This window comes from Copadichromis virginalis, unplaced genomic scaffold (assembly GCF_057382275.1).
Source record: "Copadichromis virginalis isolate Kocher_CV1m ecotype Utaka unplaced genomic scaffold, C_Virginalis_male_GT1.1 unmapped_scaffold_1, whole genome shotgun sequence".
Classification (NCBI taxonomy): Eukaryota; Metazoa; Chordata; class Actinopteri; order Cichliformes; family Cichlidae; genus Copadichromis; species Copadichromis virginalis.
Genome location: NW_028188589.1, coordinates 1348488 through 1374248, shown reverse-complemented (window position 1 = coordinate 1374248; position 25761 = coordinate 1348488). Strand labels below are relative to the sequence as shown.

Below are 25761 nucleotides of genomic sequence, written 5' to 3'. Positions count from 1 at the left end.
GAAAAAATACAAAAGCCCGGTCTTAGGACTTGTCACAAAATGTTCTTTCTCTTATAGGTGAGAAAACACCCGTACTTCAAAAACAAAAACAAAACAAAACAAAAATCTGCCAGTTTCACTCATTTAAACTCTGGCTGCAAGATTCTGATCACCCTGCTCTCATGTTCCCCAAAATAATACTAATTCAGTCGTCTATGTATCAGTTCTCAACCCACTCAATAAACCAGACAGGATGATGGTAACCGTATTGCCTACTTAAAATTGTGTGTGTGTGTGTGTGTGTGTGTGTGTGTGTGTGTGTGTGTGTGTGTGTGTGTGTGTGTGTGTGCCCTCACAGAAGGAAGGTCACAAACCAATGATTCTAAAGACAGAACAGAAAGATACAGTTGGAAGATGAATGATTGCGTTTTTATGATGCGTAGTAAAACGACTTCTTCTTCTCTTTGTTGGTGTTGTTGTTGTTCGTGTGCGCGCGCGCGCGCGCGTGTGTGTGTGTGTGTGTGTGTGTGTGTGTGTGTGTGTGTGTGTGTGCCTTAGAAGTCAATTAATACATTAGCCATACTTAAAAAAACATCTGAATTTCATTTAGAACTGAGATTCTAAGTTGTAAGGAGGAATCTTATGCACAGCCAGAAACATGTTTCCCCACTTTCACAATGCTGAGGTGTCAAATCCACAACCCCCAACAAATGGTTTGTTACACGCGGGTGTGAAGGGCAAGCTTTACTTACACAGCCTCACACACACTAGATTTTTAAAGTTTTTGGGTACAGGGGTTTAGCCACAGATGCAACATCCACTTTTGATAAAGATCCCTCCACCTGTTTATTTCTTAAGAAATTAAGCATCTTTTATTAAGCTCTTATTTATAATTGTCTACACAATAATAGACACCGTGTGCTCTGTGACATTATAGTCTTCTACTGCTGCTTCCATCGGTTTGCATTTTAAACTCCCGGCCTTTCAGTTTGTTATGAACGACTTTATATGTTGATGATGAACATCAAGTTCACCAGGGAAGACACAAAGGACAACTGTTTGCCTTTCCTGGACTGCGCCGTGCACATTGAAGAGAACGGCAACCTCAACATCGAAATTTACCGGAAGCCCACACACACGGACCAGTACCTCCTCTTTGACTCCCATCACCCTCTGGAACACAAACTTGGAGTAATTAGGACCCTACACCACCGAGCAGAACATGTTCCCTCTAAGCCTGAAGGAAAAAAGAAGGAACACACACATGTAAAGGAAGCACTCAAAACGTGCAGCTATCCTAAATGGGCGTTTTTAAAGTCAGCAAAGAGGCAAAGAAAAGAAGACCAGACACCAGCGAAGGAGGATAAGAAGGACAGACGCAACAACATTGTCATCCCCTATGTAGCCGGTGTATCAGAAAAACTCAGGAGAGTTTTCTCCAAGCATGACATCCCGGTGCATTTCAGACCCAACAACACGCTCAGACACAAACTGGTTCACCCGAAAGACAAAATGCCAAAACACAAACTTAACAACGTGGTGTATGCTGTACAGTGAAGCGAGGAATGCTCAGACCTCTACATTGGAGAGACCAAACAGCCACTTCACAAGCGCATGGCACAACACAGAAGAGCCACCTCCACAGGACAAGACTCAGCTGTCCATCTGCATCTTAAGGTCAAAGGTCACTCTTTCGAGGATGCCAATGTTCACATTTTGGACAGAGAGGACAGATGGTTTGAAAGAGGAGTGAAAGAAGCCATCTATGTCCACTGTGAGCGACCATCTTTGAACAGAGGCGGGGTTTACGACACCAACTCTCTGCCATCTATAATCCAGTTTTGAGATCCCTCCCAGACGCCTTAACGCCCACTCACACCCTGGGCCATCTGATCTCAGGAATTCGCATGATAAGGTGGGGCCAGGTTTCACAATGAACACACCCGAAACTCTGGCTGATTGGGACCCACACCCAGTTTCACACCTTGGCTCAGGCGATTAGAGGATCATCAGGGGTCCTTTTGTCCCTCTTTGGGGGGAAACTCCCACTAGGTTTATATCTGGGACTCTCCACCATTTTACCTTAGAACTGAAGAAGCTTCTCGGATGAGAGGTGAAACGTCTTCAAGTAACTTAAAGAAGTCCAGACGCTTTTCTTTGCAAGCTCCTTTGACTACGATGACCTGGATGACTGAGAACCTTCACAGATATATGAATATAAAACAGTGTGAACAACAAAACATCAGCTTTGGAAACTTTGATGTAAAATTCTGCAATTGTTTTCTCAGATATAGCATAAATCAAACTAACATACATCAGTGTATTATTAATGTGCACACACACACACACACACACACACACACACACACACACACACACACACACACACACACACACACACACACACACACGTGTTACAATAAACAGCTCTTATGCTTCTGTATGATTCTCAGTGCTTTCCATTTACATGTCCACAGGTTGCTGTAAGTGGTGCTTGACTGCAGTTTGCTCTCATTTCAAGTGGTTTGCTGTCACAAAGCCAACAGGAAGTCCGGCCATGGTTGAGCCAACTGAAGATGGGTTGAAGGTGGCGTCCTCGTTTCCTCTGTGAGTGCGAGAGGACAGACAAAGCAAACACCGTTTGGACAGCATTAAAATATTTACACTGATGATTAATGTTGTGTCTTTGCACCTGTAGCGATACATGTTGGAAAATGGAGACTTTAGCCACCAAGACTGCCGTGCCTGGAAACTTCCCTGTGAGTACGCCCACAAAGACAGGAAACAGTTTAGCCACCGCGGTTAATCCTCCATCATCATCATCCAGTATTTTTCACATCTTTTCTTCTGCTGTTTCCCTTGTTGTCAGTCACGGGTTTGTGACTGAAATGCGTGTGGTCGACGGGAAGCCTGACGAGTACGGCCTGAATCATTCCATCAACACCGGACGGAGTGAAACCTTTGTTGAAAACAGATTATATGGTAACGTTGCATTTAGCTTCAGTAAACTGTGAAGTTACAGCAGCAGATTTACATCACGTGGCTTCACAGGAAGTAGTCTGGACCTCAGCGCTGAGGTTCAAGCAGCTCTGCTTGCAGACGGCATCCTTCCTGAAAATGTTCTTCATCTTCCTCAAACCAGAACTTTTACATTGGTGCTGAAGTTCTATATAAAAACAGCCTGAAATACAAAGTGATGTTGTGCACTGATTACCTCACACTTTCCATGTTTCCTTCTACAGAGGAGTGTCCGCCTGAGTGTTTTGTCTGATCTGTTGTTGATCGTCTCATTGACACTGCATGCAGATCTGACACCAGGGGCCCGTTCTTCGTACCTCGCTAAGTAAGTTAGCTGGATTAGATTGTTGACAATTTCGCGTGATCTTGGATCGTTCGGTTCCCCGAAGCTCATCCGGGACTTGCTGTCATAGCAACAGAGCCGTAAGCGTAAACCTGCTCGGGAGCAGGTTTACTTTATGTAAACAGGATTAGATCGCGGCCACGCAGGTATGTCCGCTTCATTTATACGAAAGCAACAGCGATATTTTTCCACTGTTTCACCATAAATAAATATTATCAATGTAACTAAAGATAATGCAGCACTTGATCCTTTTATTGATGTCACACAGATACATACAGGTCATTTCCTAAAAAAGGGAAATGTACTATTAACATTCTATTACATGTATGTGATTATTACAGATGTAATTCATATTTCAGAGTAGTAATTGTAAATTACTTCGTGTAATCAAGATGAGAGACCACGGCTATAAAAGCGAAGGTGGATTTGGGAAGCCTGTCGCAGCCATGTCCTGTCCGTATACGCGACCAACCCATTGCGGAAGGTGCAAGATTGATAAGGAGAGTCCTCAGAATTCAGCGTATATTGCGGGACAGACAGGATCCTTTAGCTCAGCGCGACAGTGTGCTCATAGAGAGATATCGATATTCCCGTGAGGGTATTATTTACTTAACCAACTTGTTGACGAGGGGGTGCAGGACCACCACCTGTCTTTTTTTCCTCTGCCCTTTTCTTGGTTGCTGTTATGAACAAACTAACAGAGTATTACAGGCCAGTATTACCTTGCCAAGAGACGCAAAGCAATCTAAGAGATAAATATTACCATTCTGTAGAATACTCCTGTATTCCACTTTTACTTGTTCCCATGTTCTTGTGGGTCCTGTTGTGGCTCTAATGTGAAAGGGGATATAATATAACATATTATAATATAATATAATGCCATATGATATTGGACAATATAGTGTCATATGATAGATCTACCCTACCGCCTACTGGTGTTGGCCAGAGGGGCCGATGGCGCGATATGGCAGCCTGGCTACAACCGTAGCTGCCTCCACCAGTGTGTGAATGTGGGAGTGAATGAATAGTGGTATCGTAAAGCGCTTTGGGTGCCTTGGAAAGCGCTATATAAACCCAATCCATTATTATTATTATTATTAAATTACCTACGAGTTTGATTTGTCAGCAACTTTCTGCCAGCCCTCTCTCCTTGCTTTTGCAGCCTTTGCAGTGTTCTCTTGCGTTTTAATTAAACTCTGAAACTCCTGAAATCCCTCACTCATGAGTTCTTGCTCTGCTGCCGGAAAATACCGAGCACGCCCCTTGGACATTTTCGCCGACCAATCAGCGGGTTGCCGATCAATGTTTCTACTATCGATGCGTAGCCCCTTTTACGACACCCAGTGATGTCACATTCCTGCGTCCAGCTGTAGTAATCGTCAACAGCAGGTGTGTTCGGGGAACCGGATTAGCGAGCTCACGGTTAGCGCGATGATTTGATCTTGGATGTGTCATTTGATCTTGGATGTAGTAAGCGACGTACGAAGAACGGGCCCCTGGGCCCTGTTTCAGGAAGCCGGTTTAGAAAACTCAGTGTGAAAAACGATACGCAGGGTTGAGTAACCCCGAACTGTCCAACTCGGAATATTCGGTTTCAGAAAGGCTGATAACAATTAGTTCAGTCAACGCGGAGTTGCTTTAACCCCAAGTTAAGCGCGTGGACGAGGATACATAAAGCCCTGATAAGCGGAGCACAGATAAGCGAGTCACCATGGAGACGGAGGGAAAGAAGGCGCGGTCAATGTATTTTACAGCGCTTGAGGCCGAAATTCTGATGGCAGCATATGCCGATAACATGCAAATTCCGCGGAAAAAAGTAACACTGCCACAGCTGCAAAAGAAAGGGAGCATGCATGGCAAAACATAGCCGACAGAGTCAATGCGTGAGTGTTAATATAAACATTGATCTAGGGATTTCCACCCATTTAACACGTTATTTTATCATATGTTATTTTATTTGTTATTTTATACATTTTATTTTGTGATGTGATGTGAGCGCAGGTGCAACCCAACAGGCCCCAAACGTTCCTGGCAGCAAGTAAAAATGAAATATAAAAATATAGTCCAAACAGGTAAGGTACAATTGTATTATGAGCCATAGTGCTTGGTCTGTTTGTCCGATGTAAATCAATTGCAGTTAGAGGCTACATTAATTTTCTTTCTGTAAGCACTTATTGAAATTATCTGAGCACATTACAAGTACATATTTGCTTACTCTGTGTGCTCAAATGTGACCCGTTATAGCCAACAGAAAAAAAGCGGAGGCCCGAAAAACAGGTGGGGGTCCTCCACCACCACCACTCACAGAGGCTGAGCAGTTGCTCTCAGCCAAAACAGTGGGCGCCCTGTGGCTGAAGGCATCTCTGCGGGGACATCCTCTGAGTCAATAACCCCGCAAGACACAAGTGCCTACATAAGGGGTACATTCAAAATAATACATGATGTGCATACATCCTTTCTTCACAGTCACCTTTGCAGTGCTACTCATTCATTTGATAAACTCTTTACCATAATGGATTATTTTGTAGTGAAGTTATTTTCCTACTGATTTTGCCTTCCCTCAGTCTTGGTTGTCTTTGAGAGCATAATGACAATGAAGTGTAAGGTGATTGGTATGTTTGTTAATTGCCATTTGGTCCCTTGTAAGTTATAAGTGACCTGTATAAACCTCATATTCTATCAGTTGATGGTGGTGGTGTACTGCATCTGGTGCAGCCTCCTGTTGAGCCAGACCAACATGCAGTTGTGAGTAATACTCCACAGATTATATGAGTTTACAGTAGAACAGCAATGTTGTTTATTTCTTTACTGCAGGAAAATAATGAAGAAACATTGACAGCTGTTACAGAGGAGGAAGCAACAGAGACACTTTATGAGGTTTACATCTTTTAATACTTTGTGTACAGGAAATACAGGCGACCAATAAAGCCAGTTGAACAAAAAATCTGTTTATTCTTCTTTCAACATGTTGAGGTGATGGGTCAAAAGAAATGATTGTGACATATGGTGTCTCTGACTGCTCTTCCATCTTGTATGTCCGTGGGAGGGTCAGGATGTTCATGGTTTGGATCACTGCTGCTGTTTGGTTCAGAAGGACAGTGTTCTCCTCTAATTGTGGCAATGTTGTGAAGAATCACACATGCCACAATAATGTCACATGCCCTTTCTGGGGTGACCCTGAGTCTTTGCAGGCACTGGAACCGGGCCTTAAGCATTCCGATAGTCATTTCAATTCTGGCTCTTGTCCTGCAATTAGCCAGATTATATCGCTGCTGTGGGCCCGGTTCAGGGTCAGAGTAAGGGGTAAGCAAATAGGGTAAACATGGATACCCCCTATCACCAAGCAAGTAGCCAGTGAACTCTCCTAAGACAGAAGGATACACTTCAGTTCAAATGTCCCTGAAGCAATTGGTCTTTATATATTTTAAGGTATTCTCAACTCACCATGTCCAAATTTTGTGCTCAGTGTACATTCACGGAATATTTGTGAGTCATGGACAGAGCCTGGCCACTTGGCTTCCACATTTGTGATAATGTTGGCAGCATCATATATGATCTTCACAGTGCAGAGAACACAAATTAGCATCCATTACTATAATGAAATAATTTGTTAGTTTGACATGCTACAGGGAACTATGTACCTGTACATTAATGCTGTGGAAAGACTTCCTGTTCACATAGTCTCCTTCATTTACTGAAGGAGCAATGATTGGAATGTGAGTGCCATCTGTACAGCCAATCACGCCTGGGAACCCTGAAAATAAATGTAAAATTTAAGTAGTAGTTCAAGTATCACCACATCATAAATTAAGTTTTGGTCATCCTGATACCTGCAATTTTGTGGCATCCCTCTTTGATAAATCTTGTGGGTCTGTGACCGGGGAACACCACAAACGAGTACAGGAGACGTTTCAGTGCAACTGTAACATTCCTGACTGCCCGACAGACGGTAGCCTTGGAAACGTGCTCAGCGTCACCAATATTATACAGAAAGCTGCCGTTTGCAAAAAACCGAAGTGCAATACAAATAATATGTACAGAACTGAGAGCATGTCCGCGATGTGTCACATGCGTAATATATTTTCAGAAGGACAGATGTTTCTGTTCAATTCTTAAATCAATTTTTTCAAACACAAACACTATTTTAAAGCTTCTAGAGAGTAAAATATTAATGATGATTATAATAACAATAATAAAAACAAAAGCTCTCAGATCCATCAAACCAAGCAGCAGAAAGAACAATAACTGAAGAGAAAACTTTAACCTTGTAGACTTCATTATGTTCCAGCTGCTCTACAGACGCTGTGACCTCGAACTTAAGCAGATCGTAAAGTATGTGCAGCTCAATAACTTCATAATCAGACCCTGTGGTATTTAGGCAGCAGAACAACTAAGAATAACCACTACAAATAATGTTTTTAGGTTTCTGTTGTACTGCAAGGTTCTGTACAGGAGAACCAAACCAAGAGCAAATATTACGTCTCATTTACACCTGAGCACGAAGAGCCATCAACATTTATCAAATTGAATCATCTTTGTTTAGATGCAAGAAGAATCATATAGAAATGAAAAAGTAGAAATAGAAATCCAGAGCAAAGATATCCTCTAATTCAGCGTAGCACATGTGCAGCTGCTGCGATTCACGTAAGCATTCGGCTCGTCGCTGTTGCAGATTTTTCTCTCGCTGTTCTGGCTCACAGCGCTGCAAACACAAAAATAAATATCCCCAAAGGTGTGAAAGGGAGCTAATTAGTAAGAGTATTGTTACTCTCCGCAGGAGTAGTCCAGCAGTAGAAATCAGTCCAATAACAAGGTGTGTAACATCTAGCAGGGTGACAGAAAAACCCAGGGTAACTTCTAAGGACTTCAACGTCTCTCTCACATTGTGTTTTTTAAACATGCTTCCATTTGTCACTTCAGTCTTTACTCTGAAATACAGGAAGAGAAATCGTGGCTGAAACAATTTCTCATGAAACCAGGGGTGTGGTCCAACAGTCAGTTTGGTGAGGAAGGTTCCTAACTGAGAGAAGTGACCCAGAAGTATCTGTGTAGCAGCCACAATGAATCAAGACCATGAGCTTTATTAACTGATCAAAGTCTCTTCTTTCATCTTCTGTATCATTCAGTTTGCATTGGTAATGCCCATTATTGTAATGCTTTTTTAAGACCAGCAAAACTTTATTTCACTTTGGGTTAGCTGGGATAAGTGATGGATGGAGGGAATTTTACTTCAGCCACAGAAATCCTAAACAGGAAGGAGGAGCAGAGTTACAGTGGATCACTATCCAGCAGGGAAACAAGGTTTATTTCAATTTCTTGGCCATGAGTGAGATTTACTGAGTGGGCAAATTAGGGAGACGACACCATCAGATCCCGAGCCCTCCATGTGTTAATCAAGAGACGGCTGCTGTGCTACATCCATAAATAATGAATAAATTAGGAGCTAAAGCTGAAAGGACAGTTTATTTGTACCATCTTCACGTGAACACATTCAAGAACATCACAGATGAAGAAACATTAAAAACTTCCACACTACATAAAGCAAGAAAAATAGTTTTTCTTTCAGGTGGTTTCAGAAAAACAGAAACATCAAACATCTCCAAGACTCTCTTTGAAAGAACTAAAAACCTTTGTTCTCATGGTCCAATCATGAGTGAACTCCCCGATGAAGCCTTGTGTGCTAAAACATGTCAGAGTTTTAAAGGTTAAACATGAGTTTCCAAAACGTTTTGCTGGAGAACAATGAACTATTTGACTGAGTTTCAATCATTTACAGACGAGCAAAACCAGGACAGAGAAAAAAGGACAAAACTGACTCAGTAAAACAACAGAAAAGAAGATCCCATGTAGATCTGTATTATGTAGAAGTTCAGCCCAGCAACCAGTTCAGTTCAACACAAGTTTAAATGATTCTATCTGAACTCTGTGGAGCCTGATCTCAAGCTTTTTGAGTCTGACACAGAAACCAGAGGATCTTTCTGTGTCTTCAGATTCACTGTGATCCAGTGATGGGAGTGATTTCAGCCCTGAGTGATCGCGCTGATGTTTGCACAGAGCAGACAATGAGGTGAATGTTTGGGCACATTGGTAACAGTGAAACAGTTTATTAGTAACGTGGGATCGTTTGTGTTTGGAGTATGAACTGAGATTCCTGAAGCTCTTGTCACACTGGTCACAGCTGTAGTTTCCTTCCATGTGTGCACGTTCATGAATGTTACGAGTACTTGAATGTGAGAAGCTTCTCTCACAGTGTCTGCACTTGTGTGGTTTCTCTCCTGTGTGGACTCCTTTGTGTGATTTAAGCTGACCTGCAGTGGTGAAGGATGACCCACACTGATCACAGAGGTGCTTTTTAACCCCACTGTGAATCAGTTCATGTTGTTTTAAGTGATGTGATGTGGTGAAGCTTCTCCCACATTCTTTGCAGTATTTCAGTTTGTCTCCAGTGTGTCTACGTTGATGTACTTTTAGGGTCTTTTGCTGACTGAAAGTTTTTCCACAGAGGTCACAATGAAAGTCTTTCCCACCACCACAGTGATGACAGGGTTGAGAACTGGATCCATCTGTGTCGCTCTGCTTCTAAACAAAGACACAAAGACAGTGTAAGTCAGTCCTTCAACATTTGTATCCTGAACGTCGCCTGAAATAAAGAGCATCTCTGCAGACGTCCAACTACATTTGACTGTTTCAGTTAACACACTCAGTTTACTGGGCTGCAATAACTACAATACTACCACCATAATACTACAGTAATACTAAAATCATAACTGAAAGGAAAATCTGAATAATCACTCAGAGCTGCTTTTCCATGCAGTAGAATTGCTAACATGCTAACACAGTTTAATGAGCAGAGTTGTTCCAAACAGTCAGGCTAAAATGACAAGATAACAATATAAATACATACCTCACAGTAGCTGCACTTGTAGAGTCTCTTTCTGGTGTGGATCTGTTGGTGTCGTCTCAGGTAATGTGGAGCTTTAAAAGTCTTCTCACACAGGTCACATTGATAAGGTCTCTCCTCAGTGTGGGTAAACATGTGTCGTTGTAACTGTGCGTCTGTTGTAAACTCTTTGCCACACTGTTCACAGCAGTACACATCATGTCTGGTGTGAATGCGTAGGTGTGTATTTCGGTTCCCTCTCTGGCTGAAAGTTTTTCCACAGATGTCACAGCTGTATGCCTTAATTCCAGAGTGGGTAACTAGATGCTTCTGTAAGCTGCTACTGTGAGTAAAAGCTCTGCCACACTGATCACAGCTGTACGCTTTAACTCCACTGTGGATGAGTTGGTGTTGTTTTAGGGAACGCTTCAAGGAAAAAGACTTTCCACACAAGTCACAGCTGAACGGTCTCTCTCCAGTGTGGATGACCTGATGCTGTTTTAGTGAAGCCTTCTCAGTAAAACACATCCCACACTCGTCACAGCTGTATGGCTTAATTCCAGAGTGGGTAACTAGATGACTCTGTAAGCTGCTACTGTGAGTAAAAGCTCTGCCACACTGATCACAGCTGTATGGCTTAATTCCAGAGTGGGTAACTAGATGACTCTGTAAGCTGCTACTGTGAGTAAAAGCTCTGCCACACTGATCACAGCTGTATGGCTTAATTCCAGAGTGGGTAACTAGATGCCTCTGTAAGTGGCTACTTTGAGTAAAAGCTCTGCCACACTGATCACAGCTGTATGGCTTAATTCCAGAGTGGGTAACTAGATGCCTCTGTAAGTGGCTACTGTGAGTAAAAGCTCTGCCACACTGATCACAGCTGTACGCTTTAACTCCACTGTGGATGAGTTGGTGTTTTTTTAGGGAACCCTTCAAGGAAAAAGAATTTCCACACAAGTCACAGCTGAACGGTCTCTCTCCAGTGTGGATGACCTGATGCTGTTTTAGTGAAGCCCTCACAGTAAAACCCTTCCCACACTCGTCACAGGTGTGTTTTTTCTCTCCCTTTCTTCTGTGAGGTTTGTCGGCCTCCTGAGAGCGCTGACTTCTGGCTCCATGTTGGTCCTGCAGTGACAGAGATACAAACAGAGGCAGTGAGTGAAATGCAGTCGTGGAACAAACTCAACCTTCAAACTCCATTAACACTAGTTTTAAACCTGAAGGTGGAGCGTGGCACCAAACACCTTAAAGGTCTCTTATCCCCACCTGCTGGTAGTTCTAACACATTACATCCAACCTGCTGTTAAAGATAATTCATGACTGTTCAAACACTAAACTCATGCACACACACACACACACACACACACACACACACACACACACACACACACTTTTATAATTTAGATTATTTTGTTGTTTCCTATTACATATTTCTATAATTTGTATAGATTTATACAGAATTATTCAGTGATAATAAATCCTATGTTTGTTTATTCTAAAGGAACCCCGTTAGCTTCCACAACAGATGTTGCTCGTCTTCCGTCAAATACTCACATAAAATATTACACAATAAAGTGGATTCAAGATATCCACATAATTTCACTCTTACATCCACAGTGAGGTTTCACAATTGTTCAAATATAAGCAATCAATAATAATAATATCAATAACATTGAGGCACATTACACAAATTTCAAAAACAAATCATGTCTTACAATATTTACAACAACTAAAAGCTCTGTAAATCGGCTTTTAAGTGTTCATTGAAGTTTTGAATAATTCTCTAATTTTTTAAGGCAACTTATTCCACTTAAAAGTTGCTCTAAATGTAACAGTTTTACAAAATGTTACTTTTAACTCGAGCATTTACTAAATTGCAGCTTGTTGAAAACTGTGTAATATGATGATGTATTTCATCTGGATACTGCAGCTGAGCAGAATAAATGTGGTGTGTTTAACAGAATTGCTTTCTTTAGAACTACAAGTAAGCCGTAGAATATTTTAGCCTGTACAGGAAGCCAAGAAAGGTTATTATGCATTTTATCAATATTAGTATAGTATGAACATCTTCACACTAATCTGGACGCCTTATTCTGGACTAACTGAAGTCTGTTAAGATCTGTCTTATTAGCTGCTGACCAAATGATTGAACAATACTCCAGATGAGACATTACTAGTGCATTAATGACATCTTTCATAATGAAGAAGTGATACACAAAGAGCATTTCATAGCCATAGCTATGCCTTGTCGGCAGAGTTATGTGACATTAGTGATGTTTGTACTTTCAGCGTTAACTTGGTTTTAAAGCCTTTAAAATATACGCCGTTCAATAGTCGACCTTAATCTGACAGAGAATGTGATGATTTTGTGGATAATTAAAGTCAGTCATATATCCACAAACACAACAAGCTGAAAGTCAGTGATGCTGCTTGGTTTGCAGTCCTGAACATCACGGCACAAGCAGGATTCACTGCACTGTTAATGTTAGCTGTGTTATATTGCTGCCTCTGTTCGGTGGTGTCGAGCCAAACGCACTTTAACGTGTGTTTGAACGAGCTGACGGTTCACTCGTTAAGCTGAAAGAAAGATGCTTTAATCACAGCAGTCACACATGTGTCCACTGCACCATCTGGAACTCTTCTTGTTTACACTCGTAATAACACAAACACTAAATCCTGCTTCTCTGCTGCTGTTGTGTAGCAGTGTGTACACCTGAGACTGTCACCTGTCTGTCTGTCCTGCACTCTCTCTCTGTTTCTTTCTCTCTGATTGTGGAATAAAAGTATGAACATGTGTTTATAAGTTACACTTGTGTCTGAATCCTGCAGCTTATCACACATTTGATTTCCATGTGTGACGACTGCAAGTGTCCAGAGTGAGGACAGACTGAGGGAGCCACTGCTGCACATCATCTGTGAGGCTTTGCAGCCCTGATGATCCACCAGGACAAACTCAGCAGTGTGTGAGGAAGAGGAGGAGGAAGAGCCAGCAGCAGCTGACAGATGGAGAGAATAGACAGACTGTTCCCTGTTTGTGAAGGACTGCTAGGAAAGTTTAACATAACTGTCTGTGCTGAATCAGTCTTATTAGGTAATGTTCAAATAATGTGATCATCCCAGTGTTTCCAGTGTGGGAGAAAGTACTCAGGGCCTTCAAGTTACACACTATGAAAGGCAGCAACAAGTTTAATGTTCAGAAACCTAAAGTCTGTATCAGCAGCAGGATGGAGCTAAAAATAAATGTTGGTTTCAGTTCTATGAAGCTTTGAGTATTTTGGATCAGTAGCTGCTGTGTTTGTTGCATCATATTGCTGTAATTGTTTATATGCTTTATATATTCTGAGCTAAGTTGATCTATAGTGTTACATGATACACTCTCAGAAATACGAGAGAGAACAAGGGGAGAGAAGAGAAGAGAGAAGAACATTTTTGGTCTTTAAATATTTGGTCTATAGGAACATACTGGCGTTTAAAAGTCCAGAAATGCCCCTTTAAAGGTTCAATCTGAAATAAAGTACAAATCTGTATTATAAAATCTTAAGCAGCAACTTCTCCAGGTTCCAATATTTATGCAATTCTCAAACCTTTTGGCCACGACTGTATAACCTCTTCTGAAGTTTAGTGGATATTATACATGGTTATGCTCAGGATGTGTCGGCCAGTTTCCACTGGAAACGCCTTTTGGTTAAACTGTCAGCGAGGAATTTGCATTTGCACTGTTACATTTTTATATAACTTTAATGCACATAAACAACAGCTGCTTGTTTCAGTGAAAATACATTGATGGGTTTTTAATAAAGTTGTGCAGCTGTAAAGTATTTTGTCTGGTGTCAATTCTATCGTCAGCTACATCGTTATGGCAAATGTTCAAATGTATATGGTGATAAATATCTTTGGTCATATGGTCCTGCTCTGTCTGTCACCTTCTGTGTTGAGCTCATTGTTTCCTCTGTAGTGGCTGAGCTGAGTCCAAGTAGCTGAAAATGTTCCTCTGCTGCTCCGTCAGACTCTCCTCCTCCTGCTGATCAGCTGGGACACAAAACAGATCTTTGTTAGGCTCCACACTGCACTGAAGAGTCAAAGTGTCTCATATGTTCATCTGACAAGTAAAAGAACACATTTTTGTTTCCCGAGGTGGGCAACTTGTTGGAAACAAACACAAAAGCTTTGAGCACTGATACCTGCCATTGCTGCCATTGAAAGATGCAACGCCAGCAATGTGGATTGTCAAGACTCAAACCAATCATCAAGCAAAGACAACAGGGATCATTTGTTTCTCTTTATTTAGCATTCACAGCATTTGTAGTTTCCTTCTGTGCAGGGGAAGTCCACGCACACTGTGTGGTACCGCCATCCGCAGAAGGTGCATTCAACCTCTGTAAGAGAAACGAGATTGTCTGAGACTGAAATGATATTCACTAAAGAAGTGGTGATTTGTAAAACTTCACATTTTGATCCGGGACGTACTCTGCATGAAAACAAGCGCTCACTCTTCCTGCTCAACAAATGACAAGGGCGGAGCCTTATACCACGTGATACAGAAGCTGTGCCGTGTGATGCTAAAATTAGCAGGGAAACAACAACGGAGAGCACGTCAGGGACTGTGCAAAACGAGGGATTTAGGAAAAGGAAGAGAGAGAGCAAGCAAGAGAGAGAAATAAAAGAGCAAGAGAGAGAGATGGAAGAGCAGGAGAGAGAGATGGAAGAGCAAGAGAGAGAGATGGAAGAGCAGGAGAGAGAGATGGAAGAGCAGGAGAGAGAGATTGAAGAGCAAGAGAGAGAGAGCCAGGGCATCGATTATGGTTAGTTTGAGTCTTGACAATCCACATTGCTGCCATCTTTCAATATGTTTGAATGCACCAGTGTAAGTGCAGCCACTCAGACTCAATGTGTTCATAGAAACAGGTGCAGATGTGTCACGAGTTCATCCAGCAGTAGCTATGGCACTTGGCCACAGGGGGCAGCAGTGGACTGACCTGCATTTGAGACTGCTCCAGCTGCTCTGTGACAGTCAGTAGATCTGCTACAAATTGCAGATCATATGCAAGTTTTGGAAATGACATTATAAATATTCCTAACTTAGCCACGGCAGCCATGTTGATGCATTACCTATATTGGCTGAAAATGTTCATTTGCAGAGAAAAGACACAGGCAGACTGTGCTTACAGGACAACAACAACAACAATCTTTATTTATAGAGCACATTTAAAAACCAACGGCATGCCAAAGTGCTTAACATAGAACAAATTAACACAAGTATAATCAGAGTCATAAAAATAAAAGTGTAGAATTATGTTCACAGGAAAAAGCCACCAATAGAAAAAATATAACTATAGCACATAGCTATAGCACAATATAACTGTGCCATCAACACACAATGGGGATAAGACATACACAGTGCAAATAAAAAGCAAGATAGGAAAATTAGTAAAATAAATCACTGCAGACAAGGCCAGCATTTAACCAGTAGAAAACGCAAGATTAAACAAATACGTTTTAAGCCGTGATTTAAAAGATTGAATAGAGTCAGACGCCCGAATGCCAATGGGAAGGTTGTTCCACAACTCTGGTGCGGCCAGGGCAAACGCTCGATCACCTCTAGACTTCAGCCGAGATCTAGGCCGCACCAACAGTAACTGTGAGGATGATCTTAAAGCCCTAGCAGGAACATATAAGCTTAAGAGTTCCTTAAGATAGCTCGGTGCTGTGTTATTAGTGATTTTAAAAGTAAACAGCAGAATTTTAAATTGGATACAATATTTCACAGGCAACCAGTGCAAATCAGCTAGGACGGGAGTAATGTGGGCAAACTTCTTAGTTTTGGTTAGAATGCCTGCAGCAGCATTTTGGACTGTCTGTAAACTATGGAGGAGGGAGAGTGGAGTCCAAAATAGAGTGAATTGCAGTAATCCAGCCTCGAAGTTACAAAGGCATGGATGAGTTTTTCCAGGTCTTTATGCGGGATATACTGCCTGGCCTTAGAAATAAGGCGGAGTTGGTATAAACTCGATCTAACAACAGCAGACACTTGTCTATCAAGTTTAAATGAGCTGTCAAGTAACACGCCCAGATTCCTAACAGTGTCGTAAAAGGAGCTAGTGAGAAAACCAAAAGCATCACGAAGTTTGGCACGAAGGACGTCACTGCCAAAGACCACAATTTCAGTTTTCTTATCATTAAGGATAAGAGTATTTGCCAGGAGCCATTGCCTGACCTCACACATGCACCCTCGAAAACTATTCAAGGACAAAGCTAGGTCATCATTTAACTCAAAGTAGATCTGAATGTCATCAGCATAATAATGAAAAGCGATGTGATATTTCTCAAAGATAGCGCTTAATGGAAGCATGTACAATGAGAACAGAGTAGGGCCTAACACAGATCCCTGAGGGACACCACAACAGACAGGTACAGCGAAGGAAGAGGAAGTGGCCAAGTGAACCGAGGAGAGCCGATTGGACAAGTATGATTTAAACCAATCCAAGGCAACACCCTTGATGCCTACAGCGTGCTCAAGTCTCGCCAATAGGATTTTATGATCAACCATATCGAAAGCCGACGATAAATCCAATAGCACTAGGACCGAGGAGCGCCCATTATCAGCCATTAGTAGAAGGTCATTGAGAACTCGGAGCAGCGCTGACTCAGTGCTATGATGTGGTTTGAAGGCCGATTGGAATTTATCATTAATGCTATTCTCATCCAGGTAGGCCTGGAGTTGAAGCAACACTATCTTCTCAAGAATTTTGGCCAAGAACGGAAGCTTGGAAATCGGCCTATAGTTCGCATAATCATTATAATCGAGGTTCCTTTTTTTAAGAACAGGCTGAATTATAGCATGTTTAAAGGCTGATGGTACGCAACCAGAGAGCAAAGAAGAGTTCAAAAGGGACAATATACTAGGTCCAATTGCACTAAAACAGTCCTTAACTATACGAGATGGAAGAACATCATATACGAGATTAGTATTGTTCAGTTGTTCAACCAGACGCTTAAGAGTAGGGAGTGAAACGGGTTCAAACTGATAGAAGAGGAACAGTCAGGGGTAAACGCAGGGCCTGTCATTAAAGGAAGAGCAGAATTAAGAGATGAGACTTTATCTAAAAAATAATTTAAAAATTGTTCGCAAAGAACCGTGGAGCACGGCAGCGGCATAGTGGGGCAGGGGTTGACCACAGAGTTAAAAATTTTAAATAAAATTCGAGGATTGTTACCATTGGTAGAGATAATTTTTGAAAGAAAAGCTGCTTTAGCCATTTTGGCAGCAGTTTGAAACTTCAAGCGACTAGTACGTAGGATGTCGTAAGATGCCTGGAGTTTATCTTTCCTCCACCTTCTCTCATCCCGCCGACACGCACGTCGTAGAGCGCGAACAGAGTCACTTAACCAACATTGTGAGTAAGTTCTGGGGCGCTTCATTTTAATAGGTGCCACAGTGTCGAGGATGGAGGAACATGTAGTTAACAGGGTATTGGCAAAATTCTCAACCATATGAGGGGTAAGACAATCTGACGTAATAGATGCAGAATACACAAAAGAAGCAGAGAATTTCACCACAGTATCAGCATTAACAGTACGCACATCACATAATAACGTTACATGTTATTATGTGATGTTACTGAAATCATCATGAATAACAGGAGTGGTGATTCCTGTAACTTTGTGTATATAATTTGGCATTTCTTACTGATGTAGGCCAAAAATAAATACATAAACTGAGCACCTGATGGCTTTGAACTTTTGTTGTCCATCTTCCATTGGTTTGAATTTTGCGCTCCAGTACAAACACAAATCCCCCAACCCGAGGGTCAGCACAATTAACCTAACAGACCTACACCTTAGTTCACAGATTCACTTTGTCTAAGGTTGATTTCTGGGATTTCACACAACCCAGGATTCAGATCGTGAATCCATGATGGGCTTGGATTTACATCATTATAAATGAAATGTGCTCTACTTGGAAGCAGCCGGCCCCGCCCCTTTTGACGGGTTGTGTGAGACTTTAAATCATCAAACTGTAAATTATAAATTTAAATTGTTATTGATCCTTTACCCCGAGTCCTAAAGTGTAGATTTATTTTCTTACTCTTCTTATATTTATTGTTTGTTTACTTGCACCGCTGTAACTGCAGCCTCGTTGTCTCGTCTCTCTATATGCTGGACTGTCTGTAGCGGAGATGACAATAAAGTTTACTTTGACTTCAGCAGTGCGCAGGCGCACCGAGGGCTCTCGCGCTCACTTTATAGAATTTAGAAAAAACATCGGTGCAGATTATAAGTCTGTATCATAATATCTGTTTGTTGTTTTTATTTTGTTTTGCGAGTTGGTTATTAGATGCCGCTCCAGCCAGCCAGAGACTCCCCGCCGCCCCGCCCTCTCCTCCCTGTGCCGCCAGCAGCAGGCGCACCTCGCAAACGGAGGGCGCCCTTACTCCCAGCAAATGGCTGATAGAAAACCGATCGGTGCCTACGAATTTCCCAATATGCGCTGGCATGACGTCGGGGAAGCATGGGTACGACCGATTATTTTATTTTTTTCTTGCCCGTGATGCCCCCCCCACCACGATGCATTCTATTGGTTTGCACACTTACACACACCCAGCTGTGGTTTCCTGTTTTGCTGGACTCTGGAGAGCCCCGCCTTTAACGCTCTTCTCTCACAGAGAGCAACAGAAAACTTGGAAAAACTCCAGATTGACTGAACTCAGTTCAAAGTTACCTTGACACCTTTAGATGTGAGACGTAGTGATGGTCCGCTTGAAGCTGACGCTCCGGTGCGTGTGTCAGAAAGATCAACGCGCTGCTTCAGAAGCACCGTGTCGAGGCTTGATTCGTTTGGCCAGAGTCACGTGATCAGTGACGTCTGAAGCTTCGTTTAGAACGTACCTTTTTTTAAATCGAACTTTATTGAAACACAATGAGTATACAACATACAAACAGATGAAGTTTACAAAAGAACAGAACATGAACATACAGAACCAGGAGTAAAAAAATGATGATATGAGTAGGCGAAAAAAATCAACATATAAATATTGTTCTGAGAGGCTTTTTGTTGGTTGAGTCTGAAATTGATTGTATGTACAATTCATATCCTTATAAAAAGGCAGAAATATGGTGTTTTATTAATAAACTTACATTTATGGATATAAAATAGCTAAAAGTATTAACAAATTTTTTATAAAAAAACATTTATCATTCTTCCTGGGGAACTTAAAGAAACAGAATAAAACATTTTCCCATCGTAAAGAAAACTCCCTTAAAATATGGACAATAACAAAACTGCTAAATTCTTCCAGAATCTCTGTGTAGAGGAACCAAAAGAGATGTGCCACAGTTTCTGGATGATCCCCACAGAAAGTTCAATTAGTATTTATGTCTCTTTTAAATGTTACCATATAGTGACTGGCTGGGTCACATTTATGAAGAATTTTATATGAGATTTCCTTCACCTTGTTCACAATTAGATATTTATGGGATCATCCAGACTGTCTTCCAGGTGATATCTGGAACATGTCGGTTCCAGTAAGATATTCTATATATGGGAGAGACATGATATCTTCTTGGAATAAACTACGTATTCTCTTATTGCTGTTACCAAGTTCCTGTGAAAAGCAGATTTTTCCCACTGCTGACTCAGCTGGATCAGGGAGAGTGACTGAGGCAGATATTGAGCTGTCAGTGTTTTTATATAACATTAAAGTCCCTGAGGGTATGGCACCAAGCACCATTGAGAATTCCCCAACACTGACGGGAAAATTATATAGTGTAAGGAATTCATTGTAAGTAAGTAGTGCTCCCTCGTTAAATTTTAAAACTTAGTAGCGGCCGCCATTGTTGGCAGCTGAAATTTGGCTGGGCCGCGCTATGAATTCTGGGATATGGTGGGCAACGAAGGACACACCCGACCCATCCTTCAAACTCGGGGGAATGAAGGACGCATTTGAAGGAGTCGAGGAATCGGGACAGCCTTCGTCGCCTGGCTGTGACGTCATCGGCCTTCAAATGCGGCCTCCGGAGGATGCAGCCGACGTTTTGGGACACAGCTTGTGTGTCTTTGTTGGTCATGTGACCTCCCAGGGACTACACATGGAAACGAGCAGTTTAGCTCAAATCTGGCAGGTTTCCATCGTCTGTTTTTGTCCTGATGTCCATGAACATGAACACTGTCCCTGTCAAACACGTCCAGATAATCTGATCCAGTGTTGTTCTTCTTCTGTGGTGTTTGTGATGGAGCAGCAGATCCTGATCCTGATGTCCTCCACCAAGGGGGCAGCAAATTCAGCTGACTGTCATCATTTATTAAAAAGATGTAACAATGTGACATAATGCAATATAATAGTGTCAGTTACACATTGTGGGTTGCACTGTGGCCAGAATGGACATTACCTCCTGCCTAATGGAAGCTGTCAGCCATCCTGCAACCATGAATTAAATAAGCAGAAGTGAAGGGATTGTTAACAACAATTTAATAATAAAATGTAATGTGATAGTTGCACTTTATTAGCTACCCACAATCGTATGAATAATAACCATGAATGCACTGCATGCTCATAGCAAGTTCTTTAGGTTTAAAGTGAGATCCTGCTTTAAAGGGCGCTTCATCTGCTGGGAATGACATGTTTCTTCTAGTATGTAAGGCTCAGCCCATCTTACTGGGACTTACTTTTGTAGATCCACATGCTCTAAACCTGGTGCTCCATGATTGGTGCAGAAGCTTTAAGCTCCTATTAACAAATAATAACCATGTGTAACATAGTTAAATAGAGTTGAAGTTAAATCCCGCTAAATGGGACATTGGCGCCACCTACTGTCGAAAAAGTGACCCTGCAATATTCACAAAGGGCAAGGGATTCTGGGTAATCCTCAGAATAATGGAAGATTCCTGCGAGGTAAGGAATGCGCAAATGTCGTGGGGAGGAAAAATCATATCGCAGGCTGTTAAAGTAATACAGTCTGACCCGATTATTTTTGTTGTTTATACATCATTTGTTGCGGGTCATTTCTCCAGTCTTTATGTTGAACTGAGTGCACGTTTATGTGAGATTTCTTTATTGGGAGGAGAGGAAACAAAATGGGAGCATAGTTAGCTAACTCTGTTGTTGCTTTCCCGTTTAGATTTTGTGCTGATTGCCCACGACATTAAAAAGAGAGCATTCTAACCATTGCCTTTTTGTTGTGAATGCAGGTATGTGACTGTGCCACACTGTTTAGAGAATTTACATTGTTTCATGTACAGCTTTAAAATATATTTCTATATTCCTTTCATTTGGGAAATTTAACATGCAATGTTAATGGTGTTGAAGCTTTTCTATTTTGGTTGTATAAATTTACCACTATACGATCACACTGCAAGTGGAAATGTAATCCTCAGAATAATGGAGGATTCCTGCGAGATTTTGTGCTGATTGCCCACGACATTAAAAAGAGAGCATTCTAACCATTGCCTTTTTGTTGTGAATGCAGACCAGAGAAGACACTACACAGAGGTCACATTGGTGCCGTGACTCGTTCGTGACGCTGCTGAATCGGGCTGGTGTCCTCTCGTCGCAGCATCATCGTGGAGCATCAGCTTCCTTATTGTTTAGTCTGTTGGGTAACGGAATCAAACTTTGGGGACTGTTGGACATACTTTTATATTGGCTTTGTATATTGCCATATTGTATTAAGTCCACCTTAGCTCTATTAATATTCTGCTAGATATGGATCTAAGTTACTCTGATGACACCCCAAATGTGACTCCCCTTGTTGTGGGTAGGGGCAGAGGGTTCACAACTGTTCCTTTTTCACTGGGTGACTGTCGGGTGGGGCATAGAGCAGCAGATAGTTCTTGTGAGCTGGTGGCTGAGTCGCAGTCAGTACAGTGCACTAAGTCATCTACCTCAGACCCCCCAATAACTGATGTGAGTCTAGTCGACCAAATGAGCGACATTGTGCAGCAAATTGGGCAATGCCTGGCTGATAGCATTCTGTCACACCTGACTACGCCACACACTTCGAGCCCTGCATCTGCTACATATACATGTCCTGAGGTGGCGCATGAAACAACAGATCTCCCCTCCAGCCGCTCACTAGATCTCTCTCAAGTCCAGCTGGTGGCTCCACGACAGGTTAAAGACCCACCTGTGTTTCGGGGGGAGAGTTCGGACTCATTGTCTGTTGATGAGTGGCAGGAAGCCATGCAGAGTTACATAAAGAAGAGTGCCATTCTTCCAGAAAACCAAGCTGAGGAGATTTTGATGCATCTGAGAGGCAGGGCAAAAGATGTTGTGAAATTTGGTGTGAGGAATGGTGGAATTGATGTCCAGCATAATCCACAAGCTATCTACAGACTTCTGCACAAACATTTTAGTTCCACCCAGTGCTCGTCTGTGCCCCTGGCTGACTTTTATTCCACCCTGCCGAAGGACCGAGAGGATCCATATGAGTACTGGCTGAGGCTGAACAAGGCTGCTGATGTTGTTGGCAACTGTCTTAAGGAGCAGGGGAAATCTTTTGAGAACTCTGGTGTGGAGGTTGCACACATGTTCATCAGACACTGCCCCTGCAGAGACTTGGCTCTTATTTTTAGAACCAAAACATGTGATAAATGGTCAGCTCGTGAAGTTCAGGAGGTACTGGATGAGTATCACCTGGGTAAGGGGTTCCAGTCTCCTCCACAGACGGGTAACTGTGTCTATGTGAATAAGGCAGAGGTTAGCACAAATGGTACTCCTTGTTTGGCTGACCATGAGCAGAGGCCAGCTGTGAGTCAGGATGGCTCTGCTATTGAGAGGTTGATCAGCATGCTAGAGAAGGTGCTGCTTCAAGGCCCAGGCTATGCTCGAGCTAATGCCAGGCGACAGAGTGCCCGACTGCCGAGAATACCGGGCTTAGATGACACACCATGTTCCATCTGCAGAGATAGCTCCCACTCCACACTCACGCACTGTCGGGAAAACAGATTGTGCTTCATGTGTCACCTACCTGGTCATTCGAGACGTAACTGCCCAGAGGGCAAGTGTACTCCTTCCAGTGGTCATCAGGGAAACTGAACGATCTGCGTGGAGGGGAGGACAGCGCAGATCCAGCAAGTAAGCCTCCCATCTTGGATGTGACTGATATTAATGATTATGACACTTTGTATTCTACTTACAGTGGCATTGTCCCGCCAAATAAAACACTGATTGCACAGGGCTTGCATAGGCTCTCAAACACTGATAGTTTATTCTACTCTGCAGTGACTACTAGTGGTGGACAAGTTCTTAAAGCATTAGTGGACAGTGGCTCTATGGCGTGCACCATAAGTGAGACAGTTGATGAGAAACTTTCACAATCGATACCTGATATTGAGAGACGTTCAGCTGAAGACGTTGTCATTGTTGGTTGTGGGGGTCACCTCGTTACGCCTTCTGCTATGTATGATCTTACAGTGTCAATATATGGCTTTAAGGTGGTGATTCCTGTTCTGGTGGTTCCGGGCCAGGCTGATGACATGATTCTGGGCAGCAATGCGATAAAGTGGCTTATTTCACAGTTAAAAATGACTGTTGGTACCCAGGATGATGCTTTCCCTCATTTGGCAACTTTGCTGTCCTATTCTGATGACTGTGGTGGCAGAGCAATGCCTCCAAGTTTCGGCACTGCAAAGCTTAAGAGACGCATCACCTTGCAGCCCTTGTCTGAACATTTAGTGTGGGCTAAGCTGCCTGCTCCTGATGCCTCAGCGGTGGGAAGTGCTGTCATTATTGAACCCACTCAGTCTCGATCCAAACCTGCACAGATCCTAGTGGGGCGAGTTGTCACTTCCTTGTTTGGGGATGGTTGGGTCCCTGTTAAAGTGGTGAATCCCTCCGACAAGCCCCTCACTCTCAGGAGAAATGCTAAGGTTGCTGATGTGTCCCCCTGTCTTTCTGTGCAGGACTTACCTGAACCTGTTCAAATTCGATCCAGTACACAATACACACAGAACTCGTCGCCCGCACCGAGATCAGAAGCGGAGATGTCACAGCGCTTGTGTGATTTGGGCCTGCAGGACCTGGACCTCTCGTCCTGTGAAGTTTCCCCAGAATGGAGAGATAGGCTGCTGCGACTCATTGAGCAGTATGAGTCCATCTTTTCAAGGCACAAAATGGACTGCGGTGAGGCTGCTGACTTTGTCCACAGAATCCGCCTGGTGGATGACAAGCCCTTCAGACTGCCATACAGACGGGTCCCACCATGCCATTACGAGAAGCTTCGCACTGCCCTAGATGAGATGGAGGAGTCAGGGATAATCCGTAAGTCCCAGAGTGAATTCTCATCCCCCCTTGTCTTAGTTGTTAAGCCAAATGGTGACCTGCGCATATGCAATGACTTTAGATGGTTAAATGCAAGAACAGTTAAAGATGCACATCCATTGCCTCATCAGTCAGACGCCCTCGCAGCACTTAGTGGGAATGTTTTTTTTTCTACAATGGATCTCACATCGGGGTTTTACAATGTCAGACTCCACGAGGACGACAAAAAATACACGGCATTCTCCTCCCCATTTGGCCTTCATGAATATAACAGGATGCCTCAAGGCCTGACAAATAGTCCTGCTACTTTTATGCGGATGATGATGTCCATTTTTGGTGATGAGAACTTCACAAGTTTGTTGTGTTATCTGGATGACCTTATGGTCTATGCCCCATCCGAACAGGTGGCTCTTGAACGTCTGCAGATGGTTTTCTCACGACTTTCTGCCAACAACCTGAAGCTCGCACCAAAGAAATGCCACTTTCTTCAGCGGTCTGTGAAGTTCCTGGGACACATCATATGTGGTGAGGGTGTGAAAACAGACCCAAGTAAAGTGCAGGCTATAGACAATGTGGAGGAAGCAGACCTGATGGAGTCTGACGGGGTGACACCATGTGCAAGGAAAATCAGATCCTTCCTGGGGATGGTTCTCTACTACCGTCATTTTATCGAGCGGTGCTCTGCAAAAGCTAAGCCACTGTTTCATCTTGTGGCTGAACCAGCTGCGCTACGCAAGAGAGGTAGAGGCCGTAAGCCTAAATTTAAAAGGGGCCACGTGAAGCTGTCTCCGGCTGACTGGACTGATGAGTGCAGGGAAGCATTCAAGGCCCTAAAACATGAACTTGTGCATAGTGTCACATTAGCCCATCCAGATTTTACTGCGCCCTTTCTCCTTGCAGTTGATGCTTCCTTTGACGGCCTTGGAGCCGTCCTCTCACAGTTGCCCCCTGATGGTAGCATCGCCAGACCAGTGGCATTCGCCAGTAAGACCCTGTCACACTCTCAGCTAAACTATCCAGCGCATCGTTTGGAGTTTCTTGCTCTGAAATGGGCAGTCTGTGACAAGTTTAGCCATTGGCTGAAAGGGAGCCACTTCACAGTGTGGACGGACAATAACCCGCTGACATACATCTTAACCAAGCCTAGGTTAGATGCATGTGAGCAACGATGGGTTTCAAAGCTTGCAGCATACAGTTTTGAACTGAAGTATGTCCCTGGCACCAAAAATGTTGTCGCGGATGCATTGAGTAGAGAGCCATTTGTCCAGTCGTGCATAGGCCACAGG

General features: G+C 42.9%; 2 long non-coding RNA genes across 2 annotated transcripts; one reads left to right on the top strand and one right to left on the bottom strand.

Annotated features, from left to right (window-relative positions):
- The first annotated feature begins 2457 nt into the window (after positions 1 to 2457).
- On the top strand, positions 2458 to 3299 carry LOC146679487 (uncharacterized). The gene is made up of 3 exons (XR_014918600.1): positions 2458 to 2586; positions 2678 to 2738; positions 2849 to 3299. It is a non-coding gene; the product is annotated as an uncharacterized LOC146679487 (long non-coding RNA).
- A 2969-nt stretch (positions 3300 to 6268) lies between these two features.
- Positions 6269 to 7638, bottom strand: LOC146679486 (uncharacterized). The gene is made up of 2 exons (XR_014918639.1): positions 6982 to 7638; positions 6269 to 6896 (listed from the first exon to the last, which is right to left on the bottom strand). It is a non-coding gene; the product is annotated as an uncharacterized LOC146679486 (long non-coding RNA).
- Positions 7639 to 25761: the final 18123 nt, after the last annotated feature.